At 34.8% G+C, this 15086-nt stretch overlaps 1 long non-coding RNA gene across 2 annotated transcripts; it reads right to left on the reverse strand.

The window, feature by feature from the left end:
• Positions 1-7230: 7230 nt before the first annotated feature.
• Positions 7231-9770, reverse strand: LOC113098939 (uncharacterized). 2 transcript variants are annotated; one of them, XR_003289240.1, is made up of 4 exons: positions 9610-9770; positions 9407-9469; positions 8059-8128; positions 7231-7491 (listed from the first exon to the last, which is right to left on the reverse strand). It is a non-coding gene; the product is annotated as an uncharacterized LOC113098939 (long non-coding RNA). The 2 variants fall into 2 exon arrangements; XR_003289239.1 differs by having other exon boundaries at positions 9407-9770.
• Between the last annotated feature and the right edge of the window lie 5316 nt (positions 9771-15086).

Genomic DNA, 15086 nt, shown 5'->3' on the forward strand with positions numbered 1-15086 from the left:
TAGTGAGAGTTGTCCAGTTTTCATCTCTCATGTGTTTCAACTAGAAGCATCAAAGCTGTGCATCATCTCAGCTGCAAGCTCAAATCTATACACGTGCTAAAATGAAAATCAAATACTTTGAAATTCTTATTTAATTTAATTTTCAGCTTCTATGACAATCAACTGTTTCATACAATTAAAAAAATATATTGAAATATGATTTATTGAATTTGAACTTTTTTATGTTGATAAAGCTCTTTATTCTTATGGTTGGAAAAACAGTCAAATATTTATTATAAACTTGTACAAAAAAATATATGCCCTATTGTTCAAACGTTTAGGGTTGGTAAAATATGTTTTTGTTTTGGAAAAAAAGTATCTTATTCTTACCAAGGCTACATTTCTTTAAATTAAAAGTACTGTAAAAACAAGTAAAAGCAGGTAACTGTGAAATAGCATTACAATTTTAAATCGTTTTCTATTTGTATATTTTTTAAAATGTAATTTATTCCTGTGCTGCAAATCTGAATTTTCAGCATCATTACTCCAGTCTTGAGTGTCACATATGTCTAATATTCTGATTTGCTCAGGAATCATTTCTTCTTATTATCAATGCTGAAAACAGTTGTGCTGCTTAATATATATATATTTTAATTTATTTATAATGGTTGGGGTACATAAACATTCTGAAATAGCTTCAAGTGCAAGGTTCTTGTCATCTGTAGGATGCGCCACATCTGCTGCACTTTTTGGATGGTCTGCTCCACCATATGTAATGGATGTAATGTAGTTTGGATGCATCACAGCTCTCTTCATGCATCTGAAATGACGAAGCGAAAAAAATATAATATAAATATAATAAGGTTATTAACCAAGTCTGTATAAAAATGTTCATACAGTATTCCTTGAACATGTTCATAGTATACATAACGCATACTGCAGCAATTGCATGAGTAGTGTGTCACTCCGAACACTCCCAGATAGAGACATGGATACAAAGAAGGACTGGAAGTAAGAATGTATAATGAATGAAGGTGTACGTTACCGTTCTTCCAGAGAATTCTAGTTTAGGACACAGTGTTCTCATTCAAACCTTGCACGCATTTGTCAGCACAAACTCTGTACAGTAGATATATTAACTGATAAGTGACTCAACTGAAAACTATGCGTCTGCATTTCACCTTGTATACTGGCAGCTACTGCAAAGATCTCTGCTTATGTGTGTTTGTGTGTTTGTGCTCAGCTATGGTCAAAAAGGAAGCCTATCTTCACATAACAGCAATGTGTTGACAGGTCTATTTCACTGACTGCCCCACCAGCAAAGAAAAACACTGCCGCCACCTATAAACCACCCCTAGTGAACGGTGTAGCCTGAGCGAGCAGGTATTGTTTTCATCCCAGACGAAGTACAGATCCTCTTACCCTGCCTGCTATCAGCTGCATACAGGAGGGCAGTGTGAGCTCACAGCGGCCTGCTCACTGACCTGGGACCAGCTTCACCACTCTTTCTCAATGGGTTTTAATTCAGTGGCTGATCGGCGTCTAATCGTTGAGCCACAGGTGAATAGCTCACCTCCTTCTCCACCTCCTTCATCCCTCTCTCCCTTTCTCTGCCTCTCTTGGATGGTCACTGGAGTCAGTTAGCGGATGGAGTCCAGTTATGCCTAAACTTTGTGCTCCTGAGCTATAACCTTTCGTGACAGAAAAAGACAAGTTCTGGATTATTCTGTATCATATTCAAGGTAAAGCATGGAATGTTGTTTTATTCAAGAGGATGACTGTTATCAGATATGTTTTTAAGTCTGTTTTTATTGCACTCCAGTGCTTTTGTCATGTGGTTTTTGGAGCATCCAGATTGGGTTTGTTTTGTCAAATGTGGTAGTGATTGTTGTGCATGATTTATCTGGACAATGAAATGCTGCTATTTTAGAAGAGACTGTAATATGCAGTTTTATAATGCTTTTTATAATGATTTTTTTCATGTCCACCGGACGTAAATGGAAAAAGTAATGGTGATACAAGCTGAGCAATTTGATATATTGTTCATACAGTATCTTTTACACAAACATTGCAGGAGACAAGTTATGTGCCAAACTTTAATACTTGATGCTATGGATCAAGTCTGAGCAATAGTAATAGCGATGATTGTCTCAGCAGATAAATGCAGTATATGTTTAGCAGTGTGTGTGTGTAGACCCAGAGCTCGTGCCCTTCGGCCGTGTCTCAGATTCTCCATCTGTTTCAATTAAAGTGAGTGCAGGAGTCACTGCACTGCCGGGTTTAAATGTCACATTGAGAGAGCCCTCACCCTGCCCACAAATAACACCACAACACAACGCAAGATCTGAGCACAATGGAGCACACACACTCCTATAGAGCTCCTCAATAAATAGATTGAGAAGGTGAAATATTGCAGCTATTCGTGAGACATGAGACCAAACAAAGCCTTGTACCTGCTGTCAAATGTTTCAAAATATTGCCAAAATTGCCACTTTGATATTAATGAGAGATGATCACAAGAAGCAGCATTTCAGTTTTGTTAACACTGTAGAAAAGCTGTCATTCATTAACATTAGTTAACCGCATGAAATAACAATGAACAATACAGCATTTATTCATCTTAATGTAACTTCATCATTTAATTTTGAAGTAAAGTTGGAACTTTTAACATTTGTTAATGCACTAACATGAACAAACATGAACAAGTGTGTTTTTTTATTAACTAACATAAAAAAATTTGGATATGGAGAACATTCATCGCAAGTACCAGATTTTTACACTTGGAAGAATTTAGGTTAGTTGCCATCGTGTCACATGTGGAGTGAAAAAGTGCAAGTGACCTGCAGTATTGAAAACTGACATTATCACTACAGCAAATATAACATTTAATAGGAATTCTATTTATAATGCTAAATGTGAACTTTAACATGCAAAAAAACAATACCACTTTGTTCTGACAGATGGTGATACAAATATTATAAAAAATATGCTGTTTTTAATTTCTCAGAGGTGCATCCTGAAGGTCTTATTTTCATATTTCTCCTGTTATGAATTTATTTGTTTATTTATTATTTGTTTGTCTGAAATATAATGCCATTTCTATTACAACTTGGAATAATAATGAGAAATTTAAAAATGAGAGAACCTGAATTTTTTTCTGATATTGTTGGCACACATTAATTGACAAAATAGGGAAAATACACATTTTATGAGAAAACAGAAGCAGCAGGAGGCTGCATGCAGACATGTGAAAATGTTGAACAGTTTAATGCTTATTTATTTATTTATCTATTTCATTTTTGTCCCATTATTCAAGAATCTGGCTTTTATTCATGGAGTTTTCTGAAGACTTATGAGGGTCTGATTGATCTAGATCTATTCTTTTTCTGTCCTACGTTCTTTGTTGACTCAAACTGTTCTTGTCATTCACTGTCAGAGTAAACTCAAGGACTGTTTGCTGTTTGTTAATAAGTAAATGACAACTGCACACAGGGTAAAAGTTTCCCATGGAAATCCATACCGTTCACATTCTTTCCGTGCTTGTCTCATGTGTGCACACACATTAAATACACTATTTCATCTTCAGTATCAAACACACTCTGGTCATCTAACTGTTTTCCAGGGTGAGCTTTTACTTTTTCATATAAAGCAGTAGAGCGAATGACAGGTGCCTCTCAATAAATTACAATGTCGTGGAAAAGTTCATTTAGTTCATTAATTCAACTCAAATTGTGGAACTTGTGTAGTAAATAAATTCACTACACACAGACTGAAGTATGTAGTTTAAGTCTTTGGTTCTTTTAACTGTGATGATTCTGGCTCAAAAAAAAAAAAAAAAAAAACACACACAAATTCACTATCTCAACAAATTAGAATACTTCATAAGACCAATAAAAATAAATAAATAAAAACATTTTAAGTGAATTGTTAGCCTCCTGGAAAGTATGTTCATTTACTGTACATGTACTGAATAATTGGCAGTGGCTCCTTTTGCTTTAATTACTGCCTCAATTCGGCGTGGCATGGACGTGATCAGTTTTATGGCTCTGCTGAGGTGGTATGGAAGCCCAGATTTATTTGACAGTGGCCTTCAGATCATCTGCATTTTTTGGTCTCTTGTTTCTCATTTTCCTTTTTACAATACTCCATAGATTATCTCTGCGGTTCCGGTCTGGTGAGTTTGCTGGCCAGTCAAGCACAACAACACCATGGTCATTTAACCAACTTTTCATGCTTTTGGCAGTGTGGGCAGGTGCCAAATTCTGCTGAAAAATGAAATCAGCATTTTAAAAATGCTGGTCAACAAAAGGAAGCATGAAGTGCTCCAAAATTTGTTGGTAAACGGATGCAGTGAGTTTGGTTTTCAAAAACACAATGGACCAACACCAGCAGATGACATTGCACCCCAAATCATCACAGACTGTGGAAACTTAACACTGGACTTCAAACTACTTGGGCTTTGAGCTTCTCCACCCTCCCTCCAGACTCTAGGACCTTGGTTTCCAAATGAAATACAAAACTTGCTCTCATCTGAACAGAGGATTTTTGACCACTGGGCAACAATTCAGTTATTTCATCTCCTTAGCCCAGGTAAGATGCCTCTGACCTTGTCTGTGGTTCTGGAGTGGCTTAACAAGAGGAATACAACAGCTGTAGCCAAGTTCCTTGACACATCTCTATGCCTTGACCCCAGCCTCAGTCCATTACTTGTGAAGCTCACTCAAATTCTTAAATCAATTTTGCTTAAGGCTGCATTTCTCTCGGTTGATTGTGCACTTTATTCTTCCACACTTTTCCCTTCCACTCAACTTTCTGTTAACATGCTTGGATACAGCACTCGTTGAACAGCCAGCTTCTTTGGCAATGAATGTTTGTGGCTTACCCTCCTTGTGAAGGGTGTCAATGACAACTGTCAGATCAGCAGTCTTCCCCATGATTGTGTAGCCTAGTGAACCAAACAAACTTGAGATACCATTTTGAAGGCTTGGGGAACCTTTGCAGGTGTTTTGAGTTGATTAGCTGATTGGCATGTCACCATATTCTAATTTGTTGAGATGCACTTGTATATGCTGAAGTGGATGTTTTTCTTGAGGAAAAGCCTCACTTCTGATAATGTAATTATTTACAGAAAAAACTTCTCATTTTGATTTCTATCACCAGAATTGTTAGTAGATCTTTCTTTGTTGCAACTAGTGAGAAACATAAGCTCATATGTTTTAGGGCAAAAAAAAAATTACTATTAAAAAAAATTATTAATAATATAATTATTATGTTCTGCATTTGCATTATTCTATTTTAGCAAACTGAGAAAAGGAAATGATAAGAAGTTAGGGGAAACATAAACCTCATTTCTTTTTAGGCAAACATTTTGCTTTTCCATCAACATTTTATTTTTATTTCTTTTTTGCCATTATTCATCTCACATTGGCATTATTCTATTTTAGCAGACTGGGGAGTGGAAATGATCAGGAGAAAGAGGGGAAACTGAATTGGGAAAAGTTGCATGCTGGATTTGAACTCCCATAACCTACATTAGAGTTATAACTCAGCGTGGCAGAAAACATGCACTAATCAGTAGCTGTTTACAAAGCCAAACTCTAATGCATACTACACTGTAAAAAATAATCCTGTAAAAAAACAGTAAAATACTGGCAGCTGTGGTTGCCATTATCATACTGTTAAAATACAGTGTGTTACTGTTTTTGAAATTAACAGCTAAATACCGTTTTGACAACTACAGTATAAAACTGTAATTTTACAGCCTGGTATTTAACAGCTAGATGCTGTAGTTGTCAAAACAGTATTTAGCTGTTAATTTCAAAAACAGTAACACACCGTATTTTTACAGTATGATAATGGCAACCACAGCTGCCAGTAGTTAACTGTTTTTTTACAGTATTAGTTTTTACAATGAAACCCCAATAATTTCAATTCTAAATGCTATTATAACCCTGCACATTATTTTTGTCATGGATTACAAAAAAGGAATAAAGACAAGTTAGTATTTTTTTTTATTATTCTGATACAACACCAGATAAATTCTGCTCAATTATTGTAAACTAAAATAGGCAAATAAAAAAATACTAGTCAAGTACTATTCAGTGCATACAATTAAACACCCATCAAAATGCAAAAATGTCTGAAAAATAAGAGGATAATATCTTCAGTGAACAATGATTTAAAAGGAATAGTTAATCCCAAACAATAATTTATCCCATAATTTACTCACCCTCAAACCATAAGTGTATATGGCTTTCTTCTTCCAGCCATAATGCATAACATCCTTCCCAGATTTGTAAAGTTTGTGAAGCTCCAATAAACGCATCAATAAAGCATAAAAGTTATCGATATGTATCCAGTGGGGTTAATAAATGTCTAATAAGGAAAGCCATGCCTTTTTTAAGAAAGATATCTTTGTTTTATAAATTCATAAAATATAATCATGGCATGACCATATGCGTGTTCATAATTGAGTTGAGTTCTGGCGGAAGGGTGACCTCTGACCTGACGCATGACGTAGGACGTATGGCGAAGACGTAGCGAAAGCTTAGGTTTGAACTGACGAATGCGTCACATCTACATCCATTATCGGTGCGCAAAAAGCAGAAACTTGAATACCGGCGAGAGATTTTATGGTAGTTCACGTTGACTAAAACACACAAGAAAAAGCGTTTTGGAAAAAAAACTTTTTTGGCAATCACAGACATTCGCATTCGGACAGGATTAGATTAATCTGAGGACCCTCGAGTTTGACGAAAAACAGTAGGTCATTTGCTCTGGAATTTTTACAGAGGTCGTGTGAGAAAAAGACAGACATGGCAGATTCGGACAGGATTCAAATCTCAAAGTACATCTGTCAAGCATAAATTTCTCTAACGTCCCCCTGTGAAGCTAGTCCCGTCCGAATAGGGCTTAAGACGTTTTGAAAGAATAGGACTTTGATATAAGATTTCATATGTTGGGTCAAAGGTCATTCTTCTGCCGGAACTCGACTCTATCTGGAACTCGCGTACGGCTGTTTCTGGAAGCCAGTGATTATAGCTGATAAAAGTTATAAACATGGATATTTTTCTTACAAAAAACCATCACTTCACTTCATTAACCCCCTGGAGTCGTATGGTTTTTATGATGGATGGATGCGGTTTTTGGAGCTTCAAAAACTCGGGATCTATTCAATGCCATTGCAAAGCTGGGAAGCCAGAATATTATTTTCTCTTTATAACTCCGACTGTGTTCAGCTCAAAGAAGAAAGTAAGGATGGCTTGAGGATTCTATTGTCACCATACTAATACTAACATATTAATTAGAAATAAATAAAATAAGTCCAAACTTGTTACCTTTGAAGGAATTCTAGTGTGGATGCTGCTTCCTCTTGGTACTGCAAATTAAAAATGTAATACGAAGAGAACAATGCAGCAAGTCCAGAGATAAAGGTTGGCTGCACACCCTCGCAGATTATTCGGCCTTCGAGGCTGATCATCCATTGTTTCATCCATTGGCCCGGATTAACACCTGGATCATAAAGGAATGGATAAATTAATGGTTATTCTATGATCTCTGGAGAGTTTGGTGTAGAAAAGGTAGTTAGAAATTAGTCCATTATTTTATAACCTGAAAAAATGCACACAATGTCATGTCTTACAATTTAACAAAACCTACAATATCTCTATAAAAATAAAAAAAGGAAAAAGAAAGGTTGTTTTAGTCTGTTTTTAACTTAAAGGAGAACTCCGGTGCAAGATGAACCTCGGGTGTAGTAACACATTGGTACCAAGTCGAATGTTCTCTGGGATTTTTTTTTTTTTTTGATTTTGCGCCGGAGTTCTCCTTTAATGCTAAGCCAGCCTCCGAGAGGGAAAAAAAGTGTACAATACAATAAAGTGTAGTGATTTTTTTGTAAAGACTCAAACTTGTCTTTGATTAATAAAAATGTCCTCAAATTCAAACCAGCACAGTGTAATAAAACATGATTCAAAGACAGTAAACTCTAGAATGAAGCACTTAAATGTGAATCCTTTCATAATAGTAAAACTTTTTTTGTAAAATAAATTGCAGACATGTCTAATATGATATACTTACCAAGCAGGATCAAACGAGGACTCACAGGCAGGTTCCCCATCTTTTCGAGGTCAGCAGGAGTGGCAGACATCTATTGTCAAAGATAACAATTTAAGACAACTGACTAATCTTAACGTGATACTTGCTGATAACGTTGATAATATTCTACAGAGGTAAAAGGCTTTTTGTACTCAGAACAGGAACATATTCAAAAAAATATTATATTTTGATGGGAGTAAATGATGAGAGGACTATCATGTTTGGTTGAACTTGACAATGAGCTGACAATGAAACATGTTGTAAAGAACAGATCTAGATAATAACTACCGAAGCCATCGATTCTCGTTAAAATACGTTATAAAATGGCTGAAACAGATGCAGTGCAAGACGCTGTTATGCTGCTATTAGTAGCTGCAATAAAGTCAGCAGCGGTTTGAAAAGGCACCTTTACAGTGGCTAATTAGACAAGAATTTAAAATGTTGTTCATACCTCACTTACCATTTACTTACAAAAAAGCCCGTTTCATAAACACTCGTAATTCGAAATTAAATTCGAGTTTTACTCGTAAAACTCAAACTTCATAAGTCACTTGCATGCTTGGCAGTAGTCTACACACGCGTTTTGAATGTGCATGCAAATCTTACCTGTTCACTAACTGGATTCACTGGATATTGCTATTTTAATTATAAGTAGCCTAAGTTGATAACAGGGCGATTAAAATAAGCGCGGAGCGGCAGATTTGTCTATGTCTCTAGATGTCTCTCATGGACTGAATGCGCACGTTAACATTATGACACAAGAAAAAAAAAAATACTGAATTATCTAGTTAATAACTACCGAAGCCATAGATTTTCGTTAAAATGTCTGAAACAGATGCAGTGCAAGACGCTGTTGCTGCTATTATTTTTTTGCGATCAAGCCAGCAGCGGTTTGTTGACCTAGTAATTACAAGAATTTAAAATGTTCCTCACTACCATTTACTGACAATAAATAAATAAATTGTACATGTGCCCGTTTCATAAACACTCAAAACTCAAACTTCATTATTCGTGTGTATGCTTGACTAACTTATCCTACACACATGTTATGAGTGTGCCTGCAAATGTTAACCGTTCACTAACCGGATGCACTGGATCTTTATATTGTTATTTTATAAGTAGGCTAGGCTACTTAAAAGGGCGATTAAATTAAGCGCGGAGTGGCAAATTAAGTTATACCGGCAGATAAATTATTGTCTATGTCTCTCATGGACTGAAATGTGCACATAACACAAAAGAAAAAAAAGATTGATTTCGTTCATTCCCATTCATATTACGTGGATAAAGTTTGGTAAAATATGCAGGTTGGATGAAAATTAGGGATTCTTACCTGTGTTGTGTAATAAAGATGGCTGTATGATGGCAGTCTGGGATCGGTTGACCAATTATTTGCCTATAACGTTAGTTAAAACACATAATTTAATTGAGGCATCTGATTTAAATCACAGAAGCTTTATTAGAAGTTTAAGATGTTATATTTTAAAGTAATAGGTCATTTAAAGATAATAAAATAATAAATCGTTGCAAACCTACCTCAATCTGATATTCCAAACTGGCGCCTTGTGCTCATTGGATGAAAATAGGGTATAGTACTGTTAAATAACAGTGTCAAATTGTTGTTGATCGACCACGCAACCCGAAGTGAACAAGTCTTCCCATAATGCATTGTAAAAAAAAGCAAAATGCTGTTATTACATGGAGACAGCAATTTGCTGTTAAATTTCCATGTAAATTTACAGGAATTTTTTACAGTGTATACATTAGTTGGTTGTTAGGGTATTACTAAATAGTTGCAAAATTGATTCTTTTTTTCTTTTTTTGCAATGCAAAATGTGTATATCTGAAGTAATAACACACCTTTCCACAACAAACCACATGATGAAGTGATGAAATGAATGAAATGTGAATGGTTTAAATCCCTAACACTCAGTATGAGCAATAATAATAGGGCAGTATCATCGATGCTATTGACTAAGCAAGCAGCTCTAGTTATTTTAGTGTTTATCATGGGGTCATCATGTCAGTCTTCTCAGTGTCTGCCTTAGGTGTGATTTTATTTGCAGTGGAGTTTCTGAAGGCATGTGTTTTCTTTATGAGACACGTCCTGCTAAATCGTATTTAAGGCTTATTACCTCTCTCACTCTCTCTGTTTCCGTCTCACACACACACACTCACACACACACACACTCACTCACAGCCTGTGGTGCTGGCTTCATTAGTACTATCTGTCAGCGTTAATGCAGGACAATCATAGCCATTTCCAAACACTCACGAATCATCTGTCTGAATGAGGGTTAATGTGGCTTCCTATAAACGTGTCCTGAACAACCACATGTTTATTTGCCTTTATAATTAGAGGTTGAGGCTAAATGCATTTCTCATGCTAAAAATCAGGCCGACAGGGCGTCAGTTCTGTATTTGTCATCTTCTGTCATGTAACATAGGTTTCACTGAGATATGTGTTCAATACCGAAATGCTAAACAGTCTAAAGTGAGTCTCGGACTAAATAGTTCATTGTTTTCCTGGTTATTGAGCGTTTTGGTTGAAATTTAAGCTTTGCTTTGGGCAAAAGAATGTGAGAAGACCTTTGGCTATCTTTCCCATCAGCCTCTTTCTGTCTTTTAGTTCCTGATGTGTGCTGGGAATCTCAACACAGTTGGCCACGAGCCCAAATCAGGACAATACAAAGGTAAATGGGACACTACAGTTTTATCAGTGTTTTGAAGCGGTCTGTATGATATTTGATTGTAAAAAATCAAAAGTGTATTTGTATGCATGTCTAAGTTAACCTGTTTACTTTAAATATAAATTAATTCTATTTCAAATACTTACAGAATTTAGTGATGTTATATGGTTTCATTTTTTCACTCTCATTTTTAAACGTGTTTTATCTTTAACCTTTTATGCTTATTTAAATGTTACTCTTATAACTTAACTGAAAATTGTATTATGGGGTTTATTCATATAACATCAATAGTGGGTAGAAAAAGATGCAGATACTGTCAACCATAATACAAAATATTAAATATTTTCCAGGTAATATTTTAATACTTACACTGGCTTCAGTACAGTAACAATACAAAAGCTTAAGTTAATAACAACATATTTTCTTTTCACACTATTTTCTCACAAAGTAAAAATGGATCTGTATACATAAAATTATATATATGCTGTATGCATACGATTATACATCTGTTTGTTTAAAATTTGAGGGTCTTGGGTATAAAAACCCTTGACTTATAGTTAGGTCTTTTAGAATCTTATACCATTTGTTTTATGTTTTTTTTTTTTTTGGAAAGAATTAAGGTTGCAGACTTTTGGGCAAGGTGTACTATTTCTAAGCAATCAGATTTATTGATTTTATTGTTTTTTACCTGGCAGACCATACAATGAGATGAAAAATCCCATTCATTTTTGAATGCTGAAATAACATCAGCATAGCACATTTTATACAAGACTTCAAGAGCTAAACGAAATGATAATTGGTTTTAAACAACCTTTATTCTAGTCTCTTTTGCTGTTGATTTTGATGGAAATCGATGCATAATAGTGTGAATCCAGCATGGGCAAATGTTGTCCTTGTACATGCTAATGTGTTTGTATGGAGCAAAGGCTCTTTTCATCTACAGGTCACAGCTCAGCCACTGTTCAGCTCCAACTCTGTGAACCGTGAAGAACAGCACAACACCAAAACCCATCTGCATTCTGTTGTTTAGAAAGCTATTTCATGCCTATAGCTCTCTCCGCTGTGGGAGGTATGTGTATATGCAGCTAGAAAAACAATCGGTGAAAGTGTCAGGACTGATGTTTGCTGTGTTGATGGTTGTAGTTGTAGATCGCTGCACTGATATCATTGGCATAACTCCTCTTGGAGATTTCAGAACACTAATAGCAACGCATGCATGATGGGCAGGGATATTACTCTGTGCTTGGTGTTATTCTCTCAGCTGTAATTATGTTGCACATTGATGTCAATGCAAACATGCTTTTAATGAGTGTGTTTAATTTTTAGAGCAGATGAGAACTGCAGGGGCTGGATACAGTAGTGTATGAAGTATACTTACAGGCTCACATGAATATAGGGTATGCGTATTGAACCGTGCACAACTAAGTTATTCAATAAACTCTGCTCATTTTTTATCATCATTACTTCGTCTCCTGCCTCTGCTCTACTCTACAGTCAACTTCTTGGCTGATAGAAGACGGGTACCGGACAAGCTGTTAACAGGGTTTTTGGGTTTAGACTACTTTGGTGACTAGTCGTTCTTTTACCAGACAAAAAGATATTTTTAACAGCACCTGTCATCCGCAACTCGATCTAATATTTCTGTGTGAATGCATGATCTATGGAGTGTTCAGAATTGCATACAAGTATACTAAGCATTACACTACAGCAGGATGTAGTGTTTTTACAAGTCACAGTTTGCAAAGTTTTTTTTAAATGATTTATTATAAAATAAGTAAATATAAAATTCTATAACTAAATATATTTTATATTTAATATTACTAATACATTTTTTTATTTTAAATTCTAAATGGTAATTTTTATTAAATAATATTTAAAACTTATTTTATATTAAATCATTAAATAAATCTAAAATGTTTTTTATATATATATATATATATATATATATAGAGAGAGAGAGAGAGAGAGAGAGAGAGAGAGAGAGAGAGAGAGAGAGAGAGAGAGAGAGAGAGAAGGAGAGAGAGAGGGAGCAATTCATTAGATTAATTAACTGGCACATAATGTCAATAATTACATTTAAATATTTAATGACATGATGTGCTGATTAATTAGTTAATTATTTTGATTCAACATTGCATAAATAATGCTACTAAATTCATATCAATGGGTCAAAAAGTGAATATGTAAGTATGGAATTATTATATATATATATATATATATATATATATATATATATATATATATATATATATATATATATATATATATATATATATATTTAGTTACATTTAACTGATTTGTTCAAAAAGGTGATTCATTTAGAATCTAATCTAGTGACTTGCAAGTCTTTATGAATTGGTCACTGAATTAATGGCTCACTTAGTCTGTTAAAAATCGTGGATTCTTTCAGTAACAAACAGTGCTGTGTATTGCTCAGAAATTTTCATTTTTTTAATTGAGCAAAACAGATAATATTGGCAATAGTGTGTCTAAATTCTAACACAATAATAACTTTGTCTATTTAACCTATTGCATAAAAAAATTTATATCACATCTGCAGTAATGCAGAAAAACTGATTCTTGCTCGTGTGATATTGCTAAATATATCATATGAAATAAATGTAAGACAAAAACCTATACAGGGACATTTCTTGCCCTCATATTTTAAATTTAGGGGCATATAACTGCATTCTAATATAGGCTACATTACACAGTCAGTCCTAATCTCTCTCTCTCTCTCTCTTTGTCTCTGTCTTTCTATGATTTTATTATGATTTCTGTAGAGGATAATATATGCATATCTGCCTTTGTCTGTCTCTTGCTTTCTCTCGCTTGCTCTTCCTCCAAAATCACATTATACTTTACAACACAAAATGAATGTTAATTGTAAATGCCAAGAACCTGTTCTCCAGGGGAGCTTCAATGTGGGTTAAACTCCCAGTCAGAGATTTTAATGAGGATTGTATTAAGCTCCCCTTTTGTGTAAGATCATTCTGTGGCTTTTGAAAATTAGGCTTATTTTTTGAAGTTACTGCAGTTTTGGTGTGTGTCTTAATGTTGTGTAGTGCAATTACAGGCTTCTTGCATGCTGTGTGTGTATGGAATTTAATACCCAATCCTTTAAAGGGGTAATATCACAGAGATTAAATTTTCCTTGAACTTTTGAAATAATAAAAGTTGGATGTAGCTTTCAAAACTCAGAACTCCTTACCAAGTTCATAAAGAGCATTTGCTGAAACAAAGCTCCACACATAGGCTTTTTTTTTTACTTTCTGACATCAACTAGATGAATACATTAACATGACCGCCCACATTTACATGTACAATGCCTGTAGAAAAATAAATATAGTCTTTTTGACACAAGAATATATTTAATAACATAAGTGATCTATAACAGTAATTAAATGCATTAAGTAGTAATGGTCTTCACTTTGCATCTGTCATGAATTCATTGTTTTTGAGTACCTGTTCAATATTTTAGGGGTAAAAAACTCTGAGTTTGGAGGGGAAATTGATCTTTAGGATTAAAAAAGAAATGCATTTACTGTATTGTGAAGTGTGTATTTGGATCTACATGCTTTTTGTGGATGAGAAGAGAAATGGCCATAGGTAGTGTTATTGAGTCATGTATAGCTAGACTAAAGAAGCGAATATCTGCATAACTTAGAGAGTACATCATTTATTCTCTTACATGATGAAAACATGCAAGGCCCCAGGAGAATCTTGTCTTCTCACAAACCATGGTCCATAAAAGTCGATTATGGTTATGATATGAGTCTGTTTTCTGCTGCAAGGCGGATGTTGTATCACAAACACTGAGATGTTAGCCTATCTAATGTAGTATGAGAAACACCAATGCTTGTAGAATTGTGTGGAAATGTGTGAGTTTGAAGTAAGTGTGTATATGTGTGCCTGTTGACGTTACACTGTTAAATTAATTATTGAAATCTCTTTATTTATTAACATATTTTTTGCTTACCATACTATATATGTATATATAGACACACACGCACACACACACACACACACACACACACACACACACACACACACACACATCTACAGCAACCAAAAATACAACCGCAAAATTAGCAAAATTAGCAAAATAAAATATATTTTAATGTATGAAGTTGCATTGTATTTTGTGTAAATCCTTACACTGCAGCATTTAACAATATGCTGTATAATACAGAGCTTATCCTCAGACTGCAGAGCTGGTGGAGAGAGACAGACTTGTGTCAGAATTTGTGAATTAACCAAGTCATGTACCTTCGTTCTCTGCTTACACCAAAATTCAGTTCTGTGTTGCAGTGTTAAAAATTT

Source organism: Carassius auratus, unplaced genomic scaffold, assembly GCF_003368295.1.
Source record: "Carassius auratus strain Wakin unplaced genomic scaffold, ASM336829v1 scaf_tig00216752, whole genome shotgun sequence".
Lineage (NCBI taxonomy): Eukaryota > Metazoa > Chordata > Actinopteri > Cypriniformes > Cyprinidae > Carassius > Carassius auratus.